The following is a 20,932-nucleotide window of genomic DNA, read 5'->3' as shown; positions in this document are numbered from 1 at the left end:
CCGGATGATTCTAGCTAGGGTGATATCCATTTTGCGCCACTGATATGAATCGAAAGTCAAATTTAGTAAATATCAAATTTTAACATATCTTGCAATTATTTTTTTTTTTTTTTTTGCAATTTCTCATCGTAATAGGCTGATTTTTATCACGCCAACCTGTGATAGAAAGGCCTACTTTCCCGCATTGTCGTATGGGTCTATCATCCGACTGAAAAGCGTTCGATAATGGCTCATTATACAACGCATTTTAATAGGGTCCTAAAGCCCTGTCCTGATTTTAGTGCCAAACGCTTAAGTTTATTCCAAAAACACGTGTTTACTCAATTTTCTAATGTTTTCCGTTGGTTTAAGTCGAAAAAACATTTTTTTAGATTTTGTCACACCCCTTGGCTTAAACCTTAAATTTTGGGTGTATCTTGTTTTCCGTGTCCCTTTCGAAATGTCAGATAGGAACAACCCCAGTGTTAAAACTAAAACCCCTGTGGTGTTTTTGTCGACTAAGCGAACGTCAAACATGATCTCAAGTGTCAAGCTTCATTTATGGACCCAATTTTCAAATTAAAGTTTAAATATGATATAGCCGTTATTTGAGCGGGAAAAAATGCTAAAGTAGTTGAAGTAACATGCTCTTTCGGGTTGTTAAATAAAAACAAGATTTTATTAAAAATTTTAGGACCCAATTGTGTAAAGGTTCATTACGCAACGCTTAATTAACGTAATGAAGCACATGCGTTTTAGATGACTATCGTTATTAGAAAAACGGAGAGGTCTATGAATTTTTGTTCTTAGGATTCAATAAGTTGCTCTTCTTTTATTGAATTATTAATACATTTGAGTATATTTTAATGAAAAATTGTCTACCTATTTATTTTAGTAAATAATAATTAGACAATTAGTCAAACTATTAATTTGAACTGGGTTTGGAACATTCGAGCTTTCAGTCAAGATAGTGGGCCCAAATGTTTGAACTGTGAAACTGTACTGGGCAGCTGAGAAAATTTTCCGTTTCTACTGTGGCTCTGGAACCTTCAGTTGTAAATTTCATGACTTCTCCCACAGTTACTTGCACTGGACTCGGAATAATTTCTCCGGTAGTAGACCAGCCAGGACCACTTCCGCTGCCGACTCAATATCAATCGGAATATCAGAATCGAAATCTCTCCTTGTTTCGAATAAAGATGCTACCCGGATGATAGTTTGAAAAATTGTGACAATTGCTCTGCACAATCTACTATGATCAGAATTTTTCAATCATGGCTACGCACGGCCATTTGTAGACTGATGAAAAATGGTTTTAAAAGTATTCTTCAAGTAACCCTTCATGAAATTGAACTCGATTTTTACAGCACTCGTCGTAATTATCCAACTCGGCAAGCCTCGTCGGATAAACGTACGACTCGTGCTGTAAAAATATTCATTCTGCACCTTGTGGCGTAAACTACTATTTTGCAATTTCTCATCGTAATAGGCTGTTTTTCATCACGCCAATCTGTCATGAAACGGCCTACTTTCCTGTACTGAAATATGCAGTGCGGGAATAATCATTACGCAACTGAAACCAGTGCTGTAATGATTCATCACGCAACGCTTTCTCATTACGCAACTGTTTTGAGTTGCGTTATGAATCATTACACAACATTTTTTCAGAAATTGTAAAATGATGGTGAATGCATTCCGATATAATTTCTGATACCTTCAAGTGGTCTTCTACGAAATTGCAAAAAATGTTGTGCGTAACTAAATTAAAAAAATGGCATTTCTGCGATCGAAATATTATGTTTATTTACATTTTTCATATTTCATTCATTACTTTGAGCAACACAAAAATTAGAATTTAATGTTTCCAACCGATTTGGGGCACTTTGATGTTTTGTTCGACCTTTGTATGAAGGCACGCCATTGTGGATTGTTCTAAACTTTACTTTAAATAATAGTTCTCTTTTTTCTACTCGCAGAAATGTTATGTTTGGTTGATTTTCATTGAAAACCTCTCTCTCTTATAAACTTAAACATCTTTTTCTTGTCTGCAACAGAAAGTCGGTTAAAAATGACTGAGTTATTCATGAAAGTGTTCACTTATACAATACAAATACAATTGAGTTGAGTTCAGTTTTCAACATATCTTCCAATGCTCTTTCAGCTGCACTAATGAGCTAATATCATTTATTCGGAAAAAATAGGAAAAAACAGCAAGTCTAATTGGTCCCATAAAAAAGTAATCGCATATCAGTCGCACTACAGTTTTCCGCATCGTGTAACACAAAAATAAATTCTGTTTTGATCATCTTTATATTTTTATCGGAAAGATATCGTATTGAAAAGTAAATTGTGAAAGTTTCATTAGGATTTGAGCATTTTCCAATCCCGTGGAATTTTTTGAATATTCGTATTCGTGATCAAACGTCAACATCCCACCGCAAATTCGCTAGTGTTTGGAGGTGATGTTAACCTCCAAATTGCGAAATCATCACCTCCAAGTTAGTTCTTATACCCTCCGTTACATGAATTATGGTGGCGCGTCGATCGTCGCAAGTTTATCGTTAAACAGTCAATAGAAGACGTATTCGTATAGAAACTTCGAAGCCCATTTTCTCAATGCCTACTTTTTACAGATGGGACTGACATGCGATTCACGGAAGTACAGTAGTCATAAGTCACCACATAAGTGTGGTATGCACCTGAAACGTAAAACGCTTAACGTTCAACGCTCCGTCATCGCAATCATCGTCATCATTAAATCTTTTTAGCAGTTTTTCTGTTCAAAACTAACTATTATTCAGTGAAAATGTGTTCATTGTGTTTCGGTTGGAGGATTGAATACAGTGAACACATTTTCGTGAAAACTTTCTTGATTTCGTACGAAAAAAACTGCTTTTGAAAATTCCAAAATCAATGACGGATCCTGCTCCCTTAAGTAAAATTTCTCCTTTCTACCAAAGTAATTTTGACAGCTTATCCAGTATGAACGAAATGTCACTTTTACTGAAATCAGCTCTACTTCTCAGCAGCGTACAGCTCAAGTAATTTCAGTAGCGGAATCATTCCTTGACCGTTTCTTGTCCTATCCTTTTGTACAGTACTTATGATCAGCGTACCAGCGGTCTGTGTAGACTACAAGGTGGAATTCCGATCTGACTAGGCTCAGGAAACAATGTAGAAGAAGTTGGAACAGACGCCGTTCAGCTTGATCAGAGTCGGCTCGCAAGGCTTACAAGAACGAGCCGGCGTACAAATGTTTCCAGTTTGAGTGAAGTCAGTCGGCTGAACAAAATCAAAGGATTTCCAAGCGAACAAAATTCGTTTACCTAATGGTGACTTTACTTCTTCTGATGAAGAAGTTTTAAAAATAATGTTTATTCAATACATACTTCCCCGGATGTGTGGACAAAGCATCTACGGATGAACCAAATGTCTTTTCACGTAGTTTTGAGTCTCTGGCTTCGGCTCGCAGTATCGTAACTACTGAATCGATTCAATGGATACTAGGGTGCGGCTTATTTTTCAAAAATTCTCAAAACCAAAAATTCGTGTGCTCTACTGAATTTAAATCACATTGAAAGGGAAACCTCAAAATCAGAAGCATTTAAAAGCACCAAAACTATTGAGTATCCATTAGGGTGCGGCTTATTTTTCAAAAGTTCTCAGAACCAAAAATTCGTGTGCTCTACTCAATTCAAATCATATTGAAAGAGAAACCTCAGAATCTGAGCCAAAAATATTAACATTTAGAGGTGGCGCCAGCGTCTTGAAGGTGAATTTCCAGGTTATAAAAAATGACCTTCAGTGAAGTCAACATAACTTTGTTATTTTTCAACCAATTTTGAAACCTTTTGCATCAATACCTTCAAAATTAAATTCATGAAAACTTTGTAGAACATCAAATTTGTCTAAAATCAAAACAAGTTTTAGTTAAAAGTAATTTATTCCAAATTTTTCCTTATTTTACTAAAAATTTCAACTTTGTTTGACCATAACTTCATGAATACTCAACCGATTTCAAATATTTTTACGTGCTTTTGAAGCTAATACAATTGTTTTCAAACCTTTCATACATCACATTTCACTAAAAAAAGTATTGAACAAGTTATTCAGCAAAAACTGCACAAAAACATGATTTTTTAACGAAAAATTCCTGTTTTTCCAAATTTTTGCCAGTTAAATATTATCTCTAAAGCTGAAACTGGTTTTTATCATTTGTTTAACATTTGAGAAGGACTTTGCATCAATTTTTAAATAATTTGGAAACAAAAATATGTTTGCATATGTTAAAAAATATATGGACTATTCAACTCGTAATTAAGGCAAGATGCTTTAAAAATTCAAGTTTTATAGAAAAAATGCAATTTCCGGCGAAAAAACTTAAATAATTCAAAGAAATTTTATTTTTTCATTGAAAAATCATGTTTTTGGGTAGTTTTGGTTGAATAACTCAGTCAAAACCATTTTTTAGCAAAATGTGTTGTATGAACAGTTTGAAAACAACTAAATTTGCTTCAGAAACATTTAAAAAGATTCGGAATCGATTAAGTATTTATGAAGTTATGGTCAAACAAAAATGATTTTTTTAGTAAAATGGGGAATAATTTCGATAACAGTATGTTTAATTAAGACTAGTTTTGATTTTAGACAAATTTGATGTTCTACAAAGTTTTCATAAATTCAATCTGTAAGATAATGATGCTAAAAGTTTGAAAATTTGTTGAAAAACAACAAAGTTATGTTTACTTCACTGAAGGTCATTTTTTATAACCTGAAAATTCACCTTCAAGACGCTGGCGCCACCTCTAAATGTTAAAATTTTTGGCTCACATTTTGAGGTTTCTCTTTCAATAGGATTTGAATTGGGTAGAGCACACGAATTTTTGGTTCTGAGAACTTTTGAAAAATAAGCCGCACCCTAATGGATACTCAATAGTTTTGCTACTTTTAAATCTCCAGGAGCAGATGGAATTTATCCTGTTCTGCTCCAGAAGGGATTTAAGTTTATTAAACATGTTTTGAAAAAGCTACGGGTATATTCTCAGATCCTAATGTGATATTACTGTAAAGTTTATCCCGAAAGGAGGACGTGCTTCGTATGAAGAAGGGGAGAGTTTTAAACCAATCAGTCTAACCTCTTTTCTTCTAAAATGTCTGGAACGCATTATCGATCATCACATCCGTGATGTTTATTTGGCAAACATGCCTCTTCATGTGAATCAACATGCTTACCAATCTGAAAAGTCCACAGTGTCTCTTCTACACAAAGTTGTATACGATATCGAGAAAGCATTCGCTTAGAAGCAATCCTGCTTAGGTGTTTTCTTGTATATTGATAGTGCCAATGATAACGTGTCTTTCGATGCCATATTGGAAGCTGCGCAAAACCATGGGCTACCTACAATGATTACCAATTGGATTCATCAAATGCTCAAAAACATTGACATTGCGTCAAGCAGCGATTCGAAAATTGAGTGTTTGCGGATGTCCCCTAGGGGGAGTCTTGTCACCACTTTTGTGGAATCTCGTATACGATAGCATATACGCTATAGTAGATACGCTATTGAGGCAACTCAATAATAGCGGTTTTCCAACTTATGGATTTGCCGACGACTATCTAGCTCTGATAGTTGGTATGTGCATAAGCACCCTATTCGACCTGATGCAAAGTGCTCTTCAGGTAGTTAAGAGTTGGTGTAGTCAATATGGCCTTTCGGTTAACCCGAATAAAACATCTATTTTTCTTTTCACGAAAAGACGAAACCGCGATGGAATTCAACTTTTACGTATTTTTGACACTGAGATTAATGTGACTGATCAGGTAAAGTATGTCGGAGATTCCAAAATTTCTTGGACACCTCACATTGATTTCAGAGTCAAAAAAGCTTGCATGGACTTCGGTCAATGCCGGTGAACCTTTGGTAAAACCTGTAGAGTTAAGAATCGTTGTTGACAAGCGGGAGCCCCACAAAGAACCTTTCATTCCATTCTGACGTTACTATAGGAGTGAGTCGACGAATTTGTGCCATGCCTACTAGACCGTTTGATGTCCGATCCGATGCTACATAGGCCTTTTCAGAAGACATTTAAAATCAGCTGATTCGGAAGCTGTTTGACAGTTCTTCTTTGGAAATGACAGCCCCGTGTATGCACCGCTCTTCGGCAGATGTAAACAAATGCATACACGGAGCTGTCACATGAAAAGGCCTATTCTCGGAGTTCTTTCAACAGGCTTTTGATTATCAGCTATCATAACAGGGTTGGAAGACAACTTCTATGACAATGTTCATTCAGTACCACACAAAACCTGGTTGAGGCCCCAGGTTATCAAATAGATTTACACAACAGTTGTTCGACCAATATGCTAATATACTTTACACAACAGTTATTCGACCTATAACTACTTTTTATGTTTAATTAGTATTTTGCCCACTTTAGGTTTATCAATGGGCTTGTAATCTGAATCGATCCGGCTCGCACGATTTGAATGCAGTTCAATGCACAGTATTTTTATCCTGAGCGATCGTACCAAAAATACCATTCTTCGGCTTAAGAAAAATAATCTCATCCCATTTCGTGCCTAAAGGATATTGATATCGTATATGAGCCGAAAGCAGTTTTATACCTTTTATATGCGATTTAATCTTGTGCCATTAAATCACAATTGCTTGACGCTCCCGCTCGGATGAAAGCAAACACCTAAGCCGCTAACTAGGGCCTCGGTGAACAAGCAGCTAAAGGAACATGAAAACCATAAAAAAAACTCGGTAGACGTTCACATGAATGGTTTTCTCACACAGGCCAACCCGCAGCAGCCGCATTCGACCATAACGACGAAAACACTAACAAGCTAGCACCCAAAGCCCCGGCAAACGGTGCAGTGCTCCGGACAGAGACGAATAACCAAACATAAAAGCATAAAATGCAAACGTGCGCTCAAGAACCGCAAGCAAAACAATCTGCTGCTGGTCGATCATGGTTGCCTGGTACGAAGGTTCTTAATATGGAAATATGAGTAGGCGATGTGCGATCATGTGCAAGGATCGCCGCGTCGCGAGAAAACTTAAAAGGTGCGTTTCTCGATCGTTGCCGAAATGTGCCGACGAGGTGCAACTCCACCTAATTTGACAATCAACTGTCAGCTCTCCTCGTATACGATCGTTAATCCTTCTCGCGCGGAATGGATGGTCCCAATTTGCGCCTTTGCCCGAGAACATACACGATCATCAATCTTAATTATTCACTTCCTTTTTAATTTCATTTAACTAATTACATATATTGGGTCTGATGGTGGACGCATTCGCTCCGACGCGTACACCCCTGCGGCCCGGTTCCCAACTGCAGTATTATAATATACGCAGGTCGGCGCACATAGGGGCATTCGATCATTGCAGTAGGTCAAAATTGATCACGTTGATCATCATCTTACGAGCAGTAACTCGTTCAATCATAGTGAGTGAATCTCGATGACGATATCGATTTGCTTTGAATCGTCGGCGATCGCCAATGTTGGAGAAAATTCTATAAAAAGAGTATAATACTGGTTGATCTGGAATGTCCATCACACACTAGAAAACGAACTACATAGTAGGGATCGTACGATGTGCCACACTTTATGGTATCTAATGCACCCCACAGACGCTCAGACGGTTTGACCAACATTGACTCCGCCCCCCAGGTTGATGTTCATGTTGGTGCTATGTTTGACCGTGTGTGATGCTGTTTGACGAACCAATTTGACAGTTTGTGAAACCGATTTGACGGTTGACGAATCGGTCGGCCAAAATCAAACGAGTTTGATTTTGCTCAAACCACCGATGGGCGGAGCCAAATGTTTGACGAACCGATCGTACCGTCTGTACCGTCTGGGATGTTGCACGAACATCGACGTCATCATGTCAAATTGAAGCTTCGACGTCCCATGAACTACCGATGCAGATGGGTGGAAAGTCAAAATGCGTGCGTCGGTGCCATAGTGATCTATCAAATGCGGGCTCTTGAGTTGTTTCTATATAGATAGTAAAATATCGTTTCCAACTATCTCTATCCGTTTTCTTTAACAAATTCATTTTTATTCTTTAATTATTCCTGAACCAATTTCTCCAAAAATATCTTCAGAGAATCCATCAGCAGTTTTACCTGTGATTCAAAAAAAATCCATCCATGGATTGTATTTGGATTTGTACTACAGGGATTCCATCAAGAATTTTACCAGGAATTTCTCCAGGTAATTCTCTTGTAATATCTTTAGGAATTCTTCCAAAACTCCTTCATGATTCCACCAGGTGTTCCTCCAGAAATCCAAATCTAGTGATTTAACGAGAAATTTCTGTAAGAATTCCTTTATAAATTCCTACCGAAAGTTTAACTGAAATTCCTCATGGGATTCTATCAGGTGTTCCTACAAAGATTCCATCAGTGATTCCTCTGAGAATGATGAGTTCTTCTTCTTCTTGGCGTTACGTCTTCACTGGGACAGAGCCTGCTTCTCAACTTAGAGTTCTACTCTAGAGTTTCTACAATTTTTAACTGAGAGCTTCCTTTGCCAAAGTTGTCATTTGCGCATTCATATTTCGTGTGGCAGGTACGAAGATACTCTATGTCTAGGGAAGTCAAGGAAATTTCCATTACGAAAAGATTCTGGACCGACCGGAAATTTAACCCAGAAACCTTCAGCATGGCTTTGCTTTGTAGCCGCGGACTCTGACCACTCGGCTAAGGAAGGCCTCTAGAATCAGGAGTTATTTTAGGTAATTAAACACAATTTCATCCAGGCATTCCATCAGGAGAACTTCTATAGATTCAATCATAAATTTCACGAAGGTTTCATTTAGCAATTCCCTCAGGGTTTTTATCAGGACTAGCTCTAGGGATTCTAGTTCCTCTAGGAATACCATCAAGAATTCTTCTGGGGGTATCATCAGATGTTCGACTAGGGATTCCATCAGGAATTCTTTCAGGGATTCCATCTGGAATTCCTCCAGAGATTCGATCAGGAATTCTTTCAGGAATTGCACCTAGAACTCAACTAGAGAGTTCATCAGAAGTTTCTCCAGGGATTCTATCAGGAGATATTTCAGAGATTCCACCTGGAATTCCTCCATGGACTCTGTCCGTCGTTGCTCTAGTTCTAGGAGTTCTTCTCGGGATTTCAACAGGAATTCCTTCAATGATTCCATACAGAGTTCCTTCAAGAATATCTTTACAAATTCTTCCAAGGATTCCTTCAGGAGTTCCCCCAGGGATTTCATCAGGGGCTCCTGTATCTATATTATCTGTATTTATGTATCTGCATCTGGATTCTATCGGGAGTACCTTTAGGGCTTTCATTAAATTTCATTCTTCTGGAGATTTCACCAGGAGTTCCTCCACGGATTCCATCAAGAGTTCCTTCTGAGATTTCACCCGGAATTTTTCAAGAGATTAAATCAAATGTTCCTCGAGGAATCCCATCAATGTTTCTTCTAGACATATTATGAGGAGCTTCCAACAATATATTTAGGATTTCCTCCAAGAAATTCCTCCAGGGTTTCTTCTGAGATTTCACCCGGAATTCCTCAAGAGACTCTATCAGAAGTTCCTCTATAGATTCTATCAGGAGTTCCTTCAGGAAACTTATCAGGAAATCCTCCAGAAATTCCATGTGGAGTTCATCTAGAGATTTCATTGGGACTCCTGATTCTATCAGGAGTTCTCTTACAATATCTTTATATTCCTCCCAGTAACGATTCCCTAACCCTCAAATCTACCTGTCCCACAAATATAAATTCTAGAATTTCAGCAACAAATTTGCATGCAATGAGCAGAGAGTTGTTAGAAAGGACGATTTCAATAATTTACTCTTTGATTACTTTGATTACTCAGGAATTCCAATAGGGATTCTGTTAGGAGTACCTTTAGGGCTACCATTAGAGTTCTTCTGAGGATTTCATCACGAGTTCATCCAGGAATTCCATCAAGAGTTCCTTCAGAGATTCCAGCTAGCATTTCTTCCGAGATTCTATTAGGAGTTCCTCCAGAGTTTATATCAGGAGGTCACCTACGACTAACATCAGGATCTTCTAGGGATATCATAAGGAATTTCTCTAGGCATTCTATCAGGAGTTCCAGCAGGAATTATATCAGGAATTCCTCCAAGGATTTCATCAGGAGTTCCTAAAGTGATTCCATAGGGAATTCTTCAAGGGATTTCGTCAGGAATTCCTCCTATGATTTCATCTAGAGTTCCTGCAAGAATTCTTCTTCTTCTTGGCATTAACGTCCCCACTGGGACATAGCCGGCTTCTCAGCTTAGTGTTCTTATGAGCACTTCCACAGTTATTAACTAAGAGCTTTCTTTTCCAAAGTTGCCATTTTCGCATTCGTATATTGTGTGGCAGGTACGATTATACTCTATGCCCAGAGAAGTCAAGGAAATTTCCTTTATGAAAAGATCCTGGACCGACCAGGAATCGAACCCAGACACCTTCAGCATGGCGTTTCTTTGTAGCCGCGGACTCTAATCACTCGAATGGGATGCCTCCAAAAATTCTTCAAGGAATAAATATCTCCAAGGATACTCAAAGGTTATCAGGAATTCCTCCTAAGATTTTTCCGGAAATGTCTCAGGATTTTATCACCAGAATAACTCTACAGATTCCATCGGAAGTTTCTCAAATAATATCTTCAGACATTCTTGGGAGTTTTCAGAAATTAATTAAGCAATTTTACCAAAAATTTCTTATAAAAGCTAAACTAAAAGTTCTCCAGGAATTTCTCTTAGGATTCCACCAGAGGTTTATCCATGGATTGGATCTGACATTCGCCTAGATAATTCTCCATGATTTCCATCAGGAAAATCTTCAAGAAATGAGCTGAAATTCTCATAGGGGTCCCACTAAAAATTATTTTAGAAGCTTCGCCAATATTTTTCCGTTGATTTCACCGGAAATTCAAGAAAATCTTCTGAAAGTTCTTCCAAAAATTCTGGTAAAAATCCTTCAGTTCCTTCAGAGATTTCACCAGTATTTTATCTAACTATTTCTTCCGGAATGGTGTTTTTTAAGAAATTTCGCCATGAGTTCTTCCAGGGTTAAGAATATCAATAGAGTTTCGCTAGAAATTCTTTACCAGAAAAATCTAATACAGCTTCGCCAGAAGTTCTACCAGAAAATACTTCAATGATTTGACTAGGATTTTTCTTCTTCGAATTTTTCGGGATTATCAGAAATTCCTCCAGGGTATCAATAAAAAAAACCACAAGTTCAAATGACTTTTTTTCTGGAAAACCGCGAGAGAATCGACCAGCAATTTCACGAAGGGTTGAACTTCAAGTTGAATTCCTTGAAGGATTTTTTGGAAAATTACTGGAAAAAATCATGGAATAATTTATACTGAAATCATTGGAGGAATCACCAAAGAAAACACTGGAGAAATTCACTGGGGAAATTCCTTAATATATCTCCGTAAGAACTTTTAAAGCAATCCCTGAAGGAGTTTTTACAGGATTCTCTAAGGCAATTCCTGGTGGATTCTTTAGGAAAAATCCTCCAAGATATACTGGAAGGAATTGATGGATAAATTCCTTTAAGAATCCTCGGAGAAATATCCGGTAAATTCTTGAAGTAATTCCTTCAAAAATCCAAGGTCGAATGCCTTTGTATCCTTAAGGGATACAAAGAAAAATCTTTTAAGGAAACACCGGAAGAATTAATAAAATAATTTATTGAAGATTCCCTAAAATAATCCCCTGAAAGTAACCTGGGGGAACCTCTCGAAAAATTGCAAGCGGAATTCCTGGTGAAATCTCGTGTGTGTAATTTGTTTTGAATTCTTTTGTAGTATTTCTTGCTGAATTCCCAAAAGCTTCCTGGTGGAATCTCAAGATGAATTCCTTAATGAATCCTTGGAGAAATTTTGGGTGGAATCACTGTAAGAGTTCCTGAAGTGAATCTCTACATGTATTTCTGTAGGAGTTTTTGAACAATTTCTAGCAAAAATCGCGTAGGAATCTCTGGAAGAATGTTTGGGTTAATCACTGAAGGATTTTTTGGAGGTATTCCTAGGGAAAGGTTTTTGATGCATAGGAGAAAATCCTGGTGGAATTATTGATGGAATTCCTGTAATAATTTCTTGAGCAATCTCTATAAAAATGTCTAGAGGAATTCCTAGTAAAAGCGCAGGGAAAAAAAAACCTTATATAATCTGTATAGAATTTCTTGAAGTTTCGATGGAGGAATTCCTAAATACATCTGTGGAGGATATTTTGGAGGAATTCTTGAAGGAAGCATTGAATGAATAAATCCCTCGGAAGTTTTTGTGTAAATCTCTGGAGGACTCTGTAGAGAAAATTACAAGAAAGAATCGCTGAAGAAATTCCTTTTGGTTGAATTTAAGGAGGAGTCCTAGGAGAAGCCCTGAAAAAAGTACTGGTGAAATCCTTATGGGAATTTCTGGTGATAAATTTATTGAGAAGTATCTGAAATAATTCGTTATGTGATTCCTGAATAATGATATAACTTTTAGAGGAAATAAAGGAATCTTTGAAAAATTGTGATAGCATAATCTCCAGAAGAATTCTTGAAGTCAGCCTTGAAGTAAACTCTGAAAAATTACTGAAGAAATCACTTGAGGATTTTTTTGATCTTTGAAGGAATCAGTAGAGGAATCCCTGAATAATTAGCAGAGGAATCTTTGAAGGAACCTCTGGAAGAAAGCCAGCCTGAAGAATTTTCCTCGGAAGAATTTCTGGGTAAATCTGTGGATAAATTTCTAGAGGAATTGTTGATGAAATTTCTGGTAGAATCCCAGGGAAAGTCTTCCTGGTGGAATCCCTAGTATAATCAATGGTTCTGGAAAGACTTCAAAGTAGAATAACTAGAGGAAACCGCTAAAGACTCCGGATACAAACTTTAAAGAAATTACCCTAGCCATTCTCATATCGATGACTGCTCAGAATAATCCCCGATAGAGATCCCTCATAATTTTAGAGTCCTGCCGGAATACTTCGTGCGAATTGTAATTGTAATTCCTCCTCAACATCCATTTCTTCCGGTATTTAAATTCTGAAAGTTCTGCTCTTTCTCACAACGATTATGGCCATAGAAATATTCACCCCCACAGCCACAGAAATCGAAAAAAATAACAATCACATATTCACTAGGCTTGCCGAGAGCATTCAAAACATGCGAAGAAATATAGTGTTGCTGCAACAAACTTTGACAGTCGGTCAAACGGTTGCAGCAACGTAAATCGGTTTGACTAACTTGGGGGCGGAGTCAATGTTGGTCAAACCGACTGAGCGTCTGTGGGCTGCATAAAACTAAAAATTATTCGTTTAAAATGTGTTCACTGTGTTTCGGTTGGAGTATAGAATACATGACATATCCTGTCCCCTTCAAAGTTTGCATGGGAATTACTATGGGAAAAGCGACCAATTCATTTAATCGGTCATAGTGTATGCCCACGTGCTCTTGAGGGTTAGAGCACCATTGATACTGTTAGGACCGATTACTTCACCCCCGCTTAGGTCCTAAACCAAGTTTAATCATATGGGTAAACGAGGTTTACGGCTTAAGCGAAGGTGAAGAGATCGGCCCTTAGATACATTAATCAGCTACCGCTATGCCGAAGATGGTATTCAAATCGGACGACTCAGTAATTAGTTAAGCTACCATTAAAATCGAAATTTTTCAGCTCACTGATCATGTTCTGAACACATCGAAATCTGTGTTCTTTTCAATAGTCAAGTTCATGTTCTGTCCAAGATGCATCTCTTTCTGACGACTGTCGCTTCCACGTTATCCACGTCCACAGAACACACCAAAACAGTGTAATGTAACTAAAGGATCTAGTAGCGTATTTTCAAGATCTGCTAGATTATTTTCAACCGTAAATCTCTACGCATCGGGGTAGGCATTTTCCTCTCTTTCGATCTGTAAACCGCCCTTTAACGGACAAATAATTTCATTAGAAACGTAAAGCGATCAATTTTGACCGGCTACATTGTCGAAATGCGTCTCTGTGAGTCACCTCCTTCTCTCTCTCCGACTTTGCACTATGGCTTATCAGGTGGCCAATAATCAAAAAAGTGATGTGCCCCAAATTTCAATTCTTGTTCGCCATTTCATTGTAAACATGTCTGCTAAAAAATCCCCAAAATATTAGGGCATGATTAGCATTGCACACTCAGATATGAGGTGCCAAAGTTGAGCCTATGGAGAAAAACTTGTTTTTATTAACAAAAACCATGGTTTACTCAAATGAATATAACTTTTTTTCTATAATACTTACGTAAAATGTTTTTACACCATTTGGAAGCTTACAAAAAAAAGCTTCCTAGACACAATAAAAAAATAAAAAAAACTTCAAAATAGTGGCTTTTATGATGTTTTTTTATAAAGCGGTTAAAAAAATCGAATAAGCTCATAGTTAACACATCGAGTACTTTTTTGTCCCAAGTTGTCCCAGGCTTAAATTCAGTTCCAAGGGTACTTTGAGATGTAAACTAAAGGATCGTGAAGAATTTAGCTGCACAAATTTGCACTTGTTTTATTTAAGGCTTTTTGAATTTTTCCAATATTTTTAACCATTTTCTATTGAAAACAGCTAAAAAATAATTCAGAAAATAACTGAATTTCGCTAAATCATTCAAATCATCATTTCTATGTAAGTTTTAATATTTATAATGGTTTGCACAACGTTAATCGCATAAATGGCTTACATGCATTATAAGTAACAAGGTTTAATTTTTCGCTATAGGCCCTATTCAAAAGTAAGTCTCGAAAACTTGTTTTTGAAAATAAAACATCAAATTTGTATCATAAAACTCATAAATACGACATGAGATGGAAAAAATAGTTTTGGCCGCCAGTCTATATGGAAACCGCCCATAGTGCTTTGGCTTGCGCTCTCGCGTTGCGCTTCAACTGTTGCGCGTTGCTGACCGGCGGCGCACGAGCATGTTTTCAAGTGCAGGCAGCGTGAGAGAGTTCATAAGGCTCGAAAATTGAAGTTAATCCATTTAAGTATTTAATTGTTGGTGTCTCCCTCGTCCCGTTTTTTTTTTCATCCAAGGGTCAAACCAAGGGATGCAACACCTTCGCATGCTGCTCCTTCTGAATTCTTTATACACTTGTCTGTTCTTGAAACTGCACAATGCTTTCGTTTCCCATGCACCCAACTCCAATGAACTGAACCCATCGATTCGACACTGAACTACTTTCGATGCCCCCTTCCGAATCCACCCCTGGTCGCATTTATCCCTTGTTTAATTTTTTGCACATCTTAACTGCTCCCTCTTTCATCCTCCCATGCTTCTTGGGCCGTTTTCCCTTTCTCCGGTTTCTTCCCTCGATACTTCTTCTCCTCGACCAACTGACTGACTGACTGACGATGACTGCACACACCCGATCGATGCTGCGCGACTTTTGTGGTGTCTTTGCCAGACGTAGAGGCGAACTTTTTTTTTGCACGTTTCTCCATCCCGAGAACTTCTGCTTTCGCGCAACAGCGCGACAGGGATATAAATTTGTTTAAATATAAAAACGCATTTAATAAATTATTTCCACGCGAAAGCGACGTTTGCCTAGCACTAGATGGAACTTCTTGGTAAGCGATCGAACCAAACGCTGTTTCTAGACGAAGCACAGAATTTCATGGAACAGATGTTTGGTTTCGTTCGATCGCCATCAATTCACTCGGACAGACAATTCTGGGATAGTTAAATATCGTGAAACAAACTTCCAATACACACTTCTGGTGGTATATTTCCGGCTCTAGCTGCGTCCATGCGATCGAAAACCGTGTAGTGCACTTCTCTAATCCACAACGAACACCATGTTACCGAACAGCCGGATGCGATTATTCAAAATATATTACACTCTGGTAAGTTGAGCAAAAAACCTAAACGTGCTGGTCACTACGTTGGACTGACTCTTTACTCTACCGAACCGTTCCTGAAGAAGTCTTCCGCTGGACTGAACTGAGTTGTGAGTAGGAGAATGTGCGTTGAGCTGTGCGGAGATCGAATGGTCGCTGAGAGAAGACCGCAGCAATTGAGAGGATACAAACAGAGAGGTTTTCAGAGAAATTAGAGAGAAAACATTTTCCGAACACGTTGCTTTCTCACACTGTGGGTTCAAACGATCCTCGCTGCAGCATTGCAAATTTATGTTTTTATTCTCGCCTATTTGTGAAAGGTTTAATTGACATACCCAACAATCTATATAAATTTACCAATAGATGAAAAATATCAATGAATGAATGACATTCGAATGTGCCCACAAGACTGCTTCGTATCTTGTGCCTCGTTGGTTACAGCAACAACTTTGCGTCATAACCACGCATTATGTAGAATTATTCTATCTTCGTTGTTCTTGCGCGACTGAAGAAGTAGCGGCCTTGAACGTTTAGGTATCTCAGGTTTTTTGCTTCCATGATTGATCATATGTTGTTCTTGATCGGTGTTCTTAGCTCAACCTTTGTAGACTCGATAGAAACCATTTACATTTTATTAGGCCTCCTTACGATCGACTACTACTAGTGGGAAAAACTCATAAAAACTCAAAACTTGCATTTGAACTGTCGGAATTTTGATATTGAGATCTAAGTGCCGGCCTGAATTCATCAAATAAGATTTGAGATAATAATAAATTATCGACCTGTTTAGTAAAATAGAGGGATTCCACGGAGGCATGCAAGTCGATTCTGATCGACCATTTCAAAAATATCTGAAACTTTGCACAGTTTTTCAGTTCCATCTAAATCGTCATTTTCCGATATCAAATCTTCAAGTTGAGTCACGACTAACTTTTCAAAAGGGTGTATGTGAAAATGGTTCAAAAATATTCAAAAAGCTGCACAGCAAAAACGGTTCGTTAGACAACTAAAGAAACAAAGTTAGAGCAGCCGTAACGGTGCGCGACTAAACTAAATTACATAGCGCAGTATCATTACGCTGATCCGTACCGGGCGCTGCTAACCGGGGTAGCAAAATGACAGCGCTGCCTTCGGAAAGCATCGGGTGAGCAAATTTAGCAGCGCGATAGTTGCGCTGCTATTCGATTTGAATTCAAGCATGCGGTGTGGGATATGAAATTCTGGTTGAAGTTTTGGAAATCTGATGCATGATGCGCATGAAGTAGAAATTTCAAAATTTTGGGAATTCGGGTAAACCTTCAAGATTTTGATAAGAATACTACACGCAAAAAAATTGTGCGGTAAAAACTACCATTTTAGGGGGTTAACTTAAGCGTTCGCACCGGCAATTTTCAGCAGACCAGAAATGCGCTTGATTTTACCATGTCTGTAGTCGAATTGTTGTAAATTATTTCTGTCAAACGTACCAGTAATGGGGTGGGGTGTACCGTAAACATAGTAAATTGGTCTGAAATTCCATGGTAGTTTCAAGAATGGGCGTAGTCAGCTAAAATAGTAATTTTAACCGCGGAATTTTTTTCCGTGTAGGAATCTGATGCAGTTATTGGAAATCCGATAGAAGTTTATGAAATATTCGAAAATCCTCGTAAGAATTTATCGATTTCGGAGTATTATGGGATTTTGGGATTCCGACTGGAATCCTTAGAATTCCGACTGGAATCCATGGGATTCCGCCTGGAATCCTCGGGATTTTGCCTGGAATCCTCGGGATTTCGGCTGGAATCCTCGGGATTCTGACTGGAATGGAAAGAGATTTTGATAAAAATACCGACTGGAATCCTTGGGATTCCGACTGGAATTCTTGGGATTCCGACTAGAATCCTTGGGATTCCGACTGGAATCCTCCGAATTCCGACTGGAATCCTTTGAATTCCGACTAGAAACCTCCGAATTCCGACTAGAATCCTTGGGATTCCGACTGGAATCCTTGGAAGTCCGACTGGAATCCTCGGGATTCCGGCTGGAATCCTTGGGATATCGTCTGGAATCCTTGGGATTTCGGCTGGAATCCTCGGGATTCTGACTGGAATTGGAAAGAGATTTTGATAAGAATACCGTCTGGAATCCTCCGAATTTCGACTGGAATCCTCCGAATTCCGACTGGAATCCTTGGGAATCCGACTGGAATCCTTGTAAGTCCGACTGGAATCCTCGGGATTCCGGCTGGAATCCTTGGGATATCGTCTGGAATCCTCGGGATTTCGGCTGGAATCTTAGGGATTCCGGCTGGAATCCTCGGGATTCAGATTAGAGTCCTCGGGATTCTGACTGGAATTCCAGTCGGAATCCCAAGGATTCCAGTCAGATTCATAATAATTACGGTCAAATTTGCAATATTTCTTGTAGGATTTACAAGGATTCCGGTAGAATTGGCAAGGGTTCCAATCAAATTAGCATCCAGTTGGATTCATAAACAATCTCAAAAATTTCCGATGGAATTCTAATAATTCCGCACCAGAATATAATAGATATTCCAGCAGAGTTACAAAAATTCCCAACCTGAATTGATCACCATTATTTTCACAACTCATATGTTAACCCAAAAAGCAACGACCGGTACGGTAACGAGTTACTAAATATGGTAGCCACCGGTGTGAGAATGAGTGACTAAACTAAAATGACAACTCTGGGGGTGATCATTTTAATCACCCAAATAGTCGCCCCCGTTAAAGATGCTCTTAGACAACTAAATAAAGATTCCAAAAAAATACACACAGTAAAAAAAAATTTTTTTTTTGCATTAAAAAACATTTTTGTCACTAAAACTCAAATATCTCAAAACCCTATCGGAATACCAACGTAATTTTTTGAGGGAAAACGGTCCATTATATTAGCTATCTACCATAAAAATTTGGTGATGGTAAGCCAATAAACAAAAAAGTTATGACATTTCAAATATTTCACAAATTTGACACTTAGTGATTTTTTTTTTCATTGTTAATTTTTTTTTAGGACCGCAGTTTGTTGCTGAATTTTTTGTTAAGGGTACCACATGAGGTTAACAAGTTGTTTTCATGATATTTTATTTAATTATTCATAACTATTATAGCATCTATTAGAAAGTTAGACGCGATCCAGTGTTGTGATCTAAAGTCTTGATAGTGTCATATTTTTTATTGTACGTAACTGAAGAAAAATTCTCTCAATAGTGTTGAAACCTTTTGATAAAAGAAACCTATAAGAAATCTAATATTGAAGACAAAAGCTACAAAAAAAGTTTTCTATACAGGTATACGACTAGTTTACCTGCAAAAAGTTTACCTCGTAGAGAACAAGGCGGGTCTATACCCAGGTGATCTAGTATACGTAAAGCAAGTCGGTTTTCTCGGCGCTGGTTTTCTCCACAAAGTTAAAATCTGATTACACCTGGGTATAGACCCGCCTTGGTAGAGAATAGATCACGAAAAAGCTAAAAATATACTACCACTATGGTTATAGAAGATTTAATTGTAAAATTTTTCTTCAGTCAAGCAAACGACACCAAACTAGTCAGTAAAAACTTAAAAGTGATTTTGTTTATTAAAATATAACGAGCAACATGAGTAGTCGCTTTCTCAACTGTTGCAGGCCGTTTGCAGAAAAAAAGTGTTCGAAAGAGCTACGAAATCTCACCGAAAGCACCATAGATAAACTGAAAGCGGCTGGTTATGCTCCAATGTCTACATTGAATACAAATTTACGCATTTGTACGTCCTGCCGTTTAAACGTTGACAAACGGGCAATCTGTACATCATCGGTGGATCAGGTTGCAGGAAGTTCGAAAACAACAACAACTGAGGAATTACTAGATGCACCGACAACAACTGAGGAGTTACCAGAAGTACCAAGTGCAGATAGTCTTGCCACGGTACCATCAGCGACATCTGTTTCAACAAATCAATCAGAAGATGAGTGCATCCAGAAGGTCAACATCGAACGCTTCAACGAAGGGATAGCTGGAATAAAAGTGACTCCGATTAAATGGACGAAGATGGGTTACGTCAATTATCCCGAGAAAAAATACCGTGAAATCAACGAAGCTGTACGAAGAAACCTCTTCAAATTAGGACCTGAGGATGTGGAAAATACAGACTACGATGAGGTAATTATGAATATGAAGGAAAGGTTCTCGAATCTAGCCACGACAAGGAAAGAAAAATTATTGATTTTGTCGATGCTGCCAAGCTCGTGGTCTATTCAAGACGCCATTGATGAGTTCAAAACCAATAGAAATACAGCAAAAGAGGCAAAACAATTCAAAAATAACTGTCTTGCAACCAAAAATGCTAGGTCGAGTATTTCAGTAACAGATGAGACAAAAGAAAAAATAATTCAATATTTTGAAGACGATGAAGTAAGTAGAGCTATGCCTGGCCAAAAAGATTATGTATCTGTAAAAAAAGATGGAAAGCGTCAAGCAATCCAAAAACGATTAATGATGACTACTTTGAAAGAAGCGTATACACGCTTCAAGGAAATTAACGAAAATATTAAGGTAGGTTTTTCCTCATTTGCAAGCCTTCGTCCAAGGCAATGCAAGCTTCTATTCAATTCAGGAACACATAATGTTTGTGTGTGCACAACACACGAAAATATTACCCTAATCTTACATAGTTTGAAAAGAATCAATTTATCAAAGGATATTAAAATGTTAACTGGTAGTCTTTTGTGTGAAAATACAACATCAAATTGCTATCTACGATCTTGTTCGGATTGTCCAGATTCTTCATCATTTTTTTTTTTTTTAACACATTTATTTGGAATCACACACTTAGGTACATACAGATATTACATAAACGAACAGTTTAAAACGAAATCTAACGCTCCTATCGTTAATTGGTCATTGGCATCTAAAACAAAATTTATATACACTATAAATGTCTTTAGAGCCTGGTATCTTCTACTCCTATTGATATTCTTCAATTCCGGTATCCGTAATTCATGAAAGGTCATTCTTCGTCCCTGGATTGCTACCAATCTAGCTTGAAGATGATCCCACAAAATCCTTGTTTTTTGACATGTACTGAATTTGTGCTCTAAGTCTTCGATGACATTG

The 20,932-nt window shown here is 37.9% G+C and overlaps 1 protein-coding gene across 3 annotated transcripts in view; it reads right to left on the bottom strand.

Moving 5' to 3' along the window:
* The window catches only part of LOC5574744 (protein shifted), a 63,527-nt gene that overhangs the window by 17,830 nt on the left and 24,765 nt on the right, over window positions 1-20,932 (bottom strand). For 2 of the 3 annotated variants that reach the window (XM_001655261.2, XM_001655262.2), the window contains exon 1: window positions 15,713-15,944. The exons of the other annotated variant lie outside the window; for it this stretch is intronic. The gene's annotated coding sequence lies outside the window, so the exon portion shown is untranslated. Of the gene's footprint in view, window positions 1-15,712; window positions 15,945-20,932 lie in introns of those variants that run through there. 3 annotated transcript variants of the gene reach the window in all.

The sequence above is a fragment of the Aedes aegypti genome, chromosome 1, assembly GCF_002204515.2.
Source record: "Aedes aegypti strain LVP_AGWG chromosome 1, AaegL5.0 Primary Assembly, whole genome shotgun sequence".
NCBI lineage: Eukaryota > Metazoa > Arthropoda > Insecta > Diptera > Culicidae > Aedes > Aedes aegypti.
This window is presented reverse-complemented; position numbering and strand designations above follow the sequence as displayed.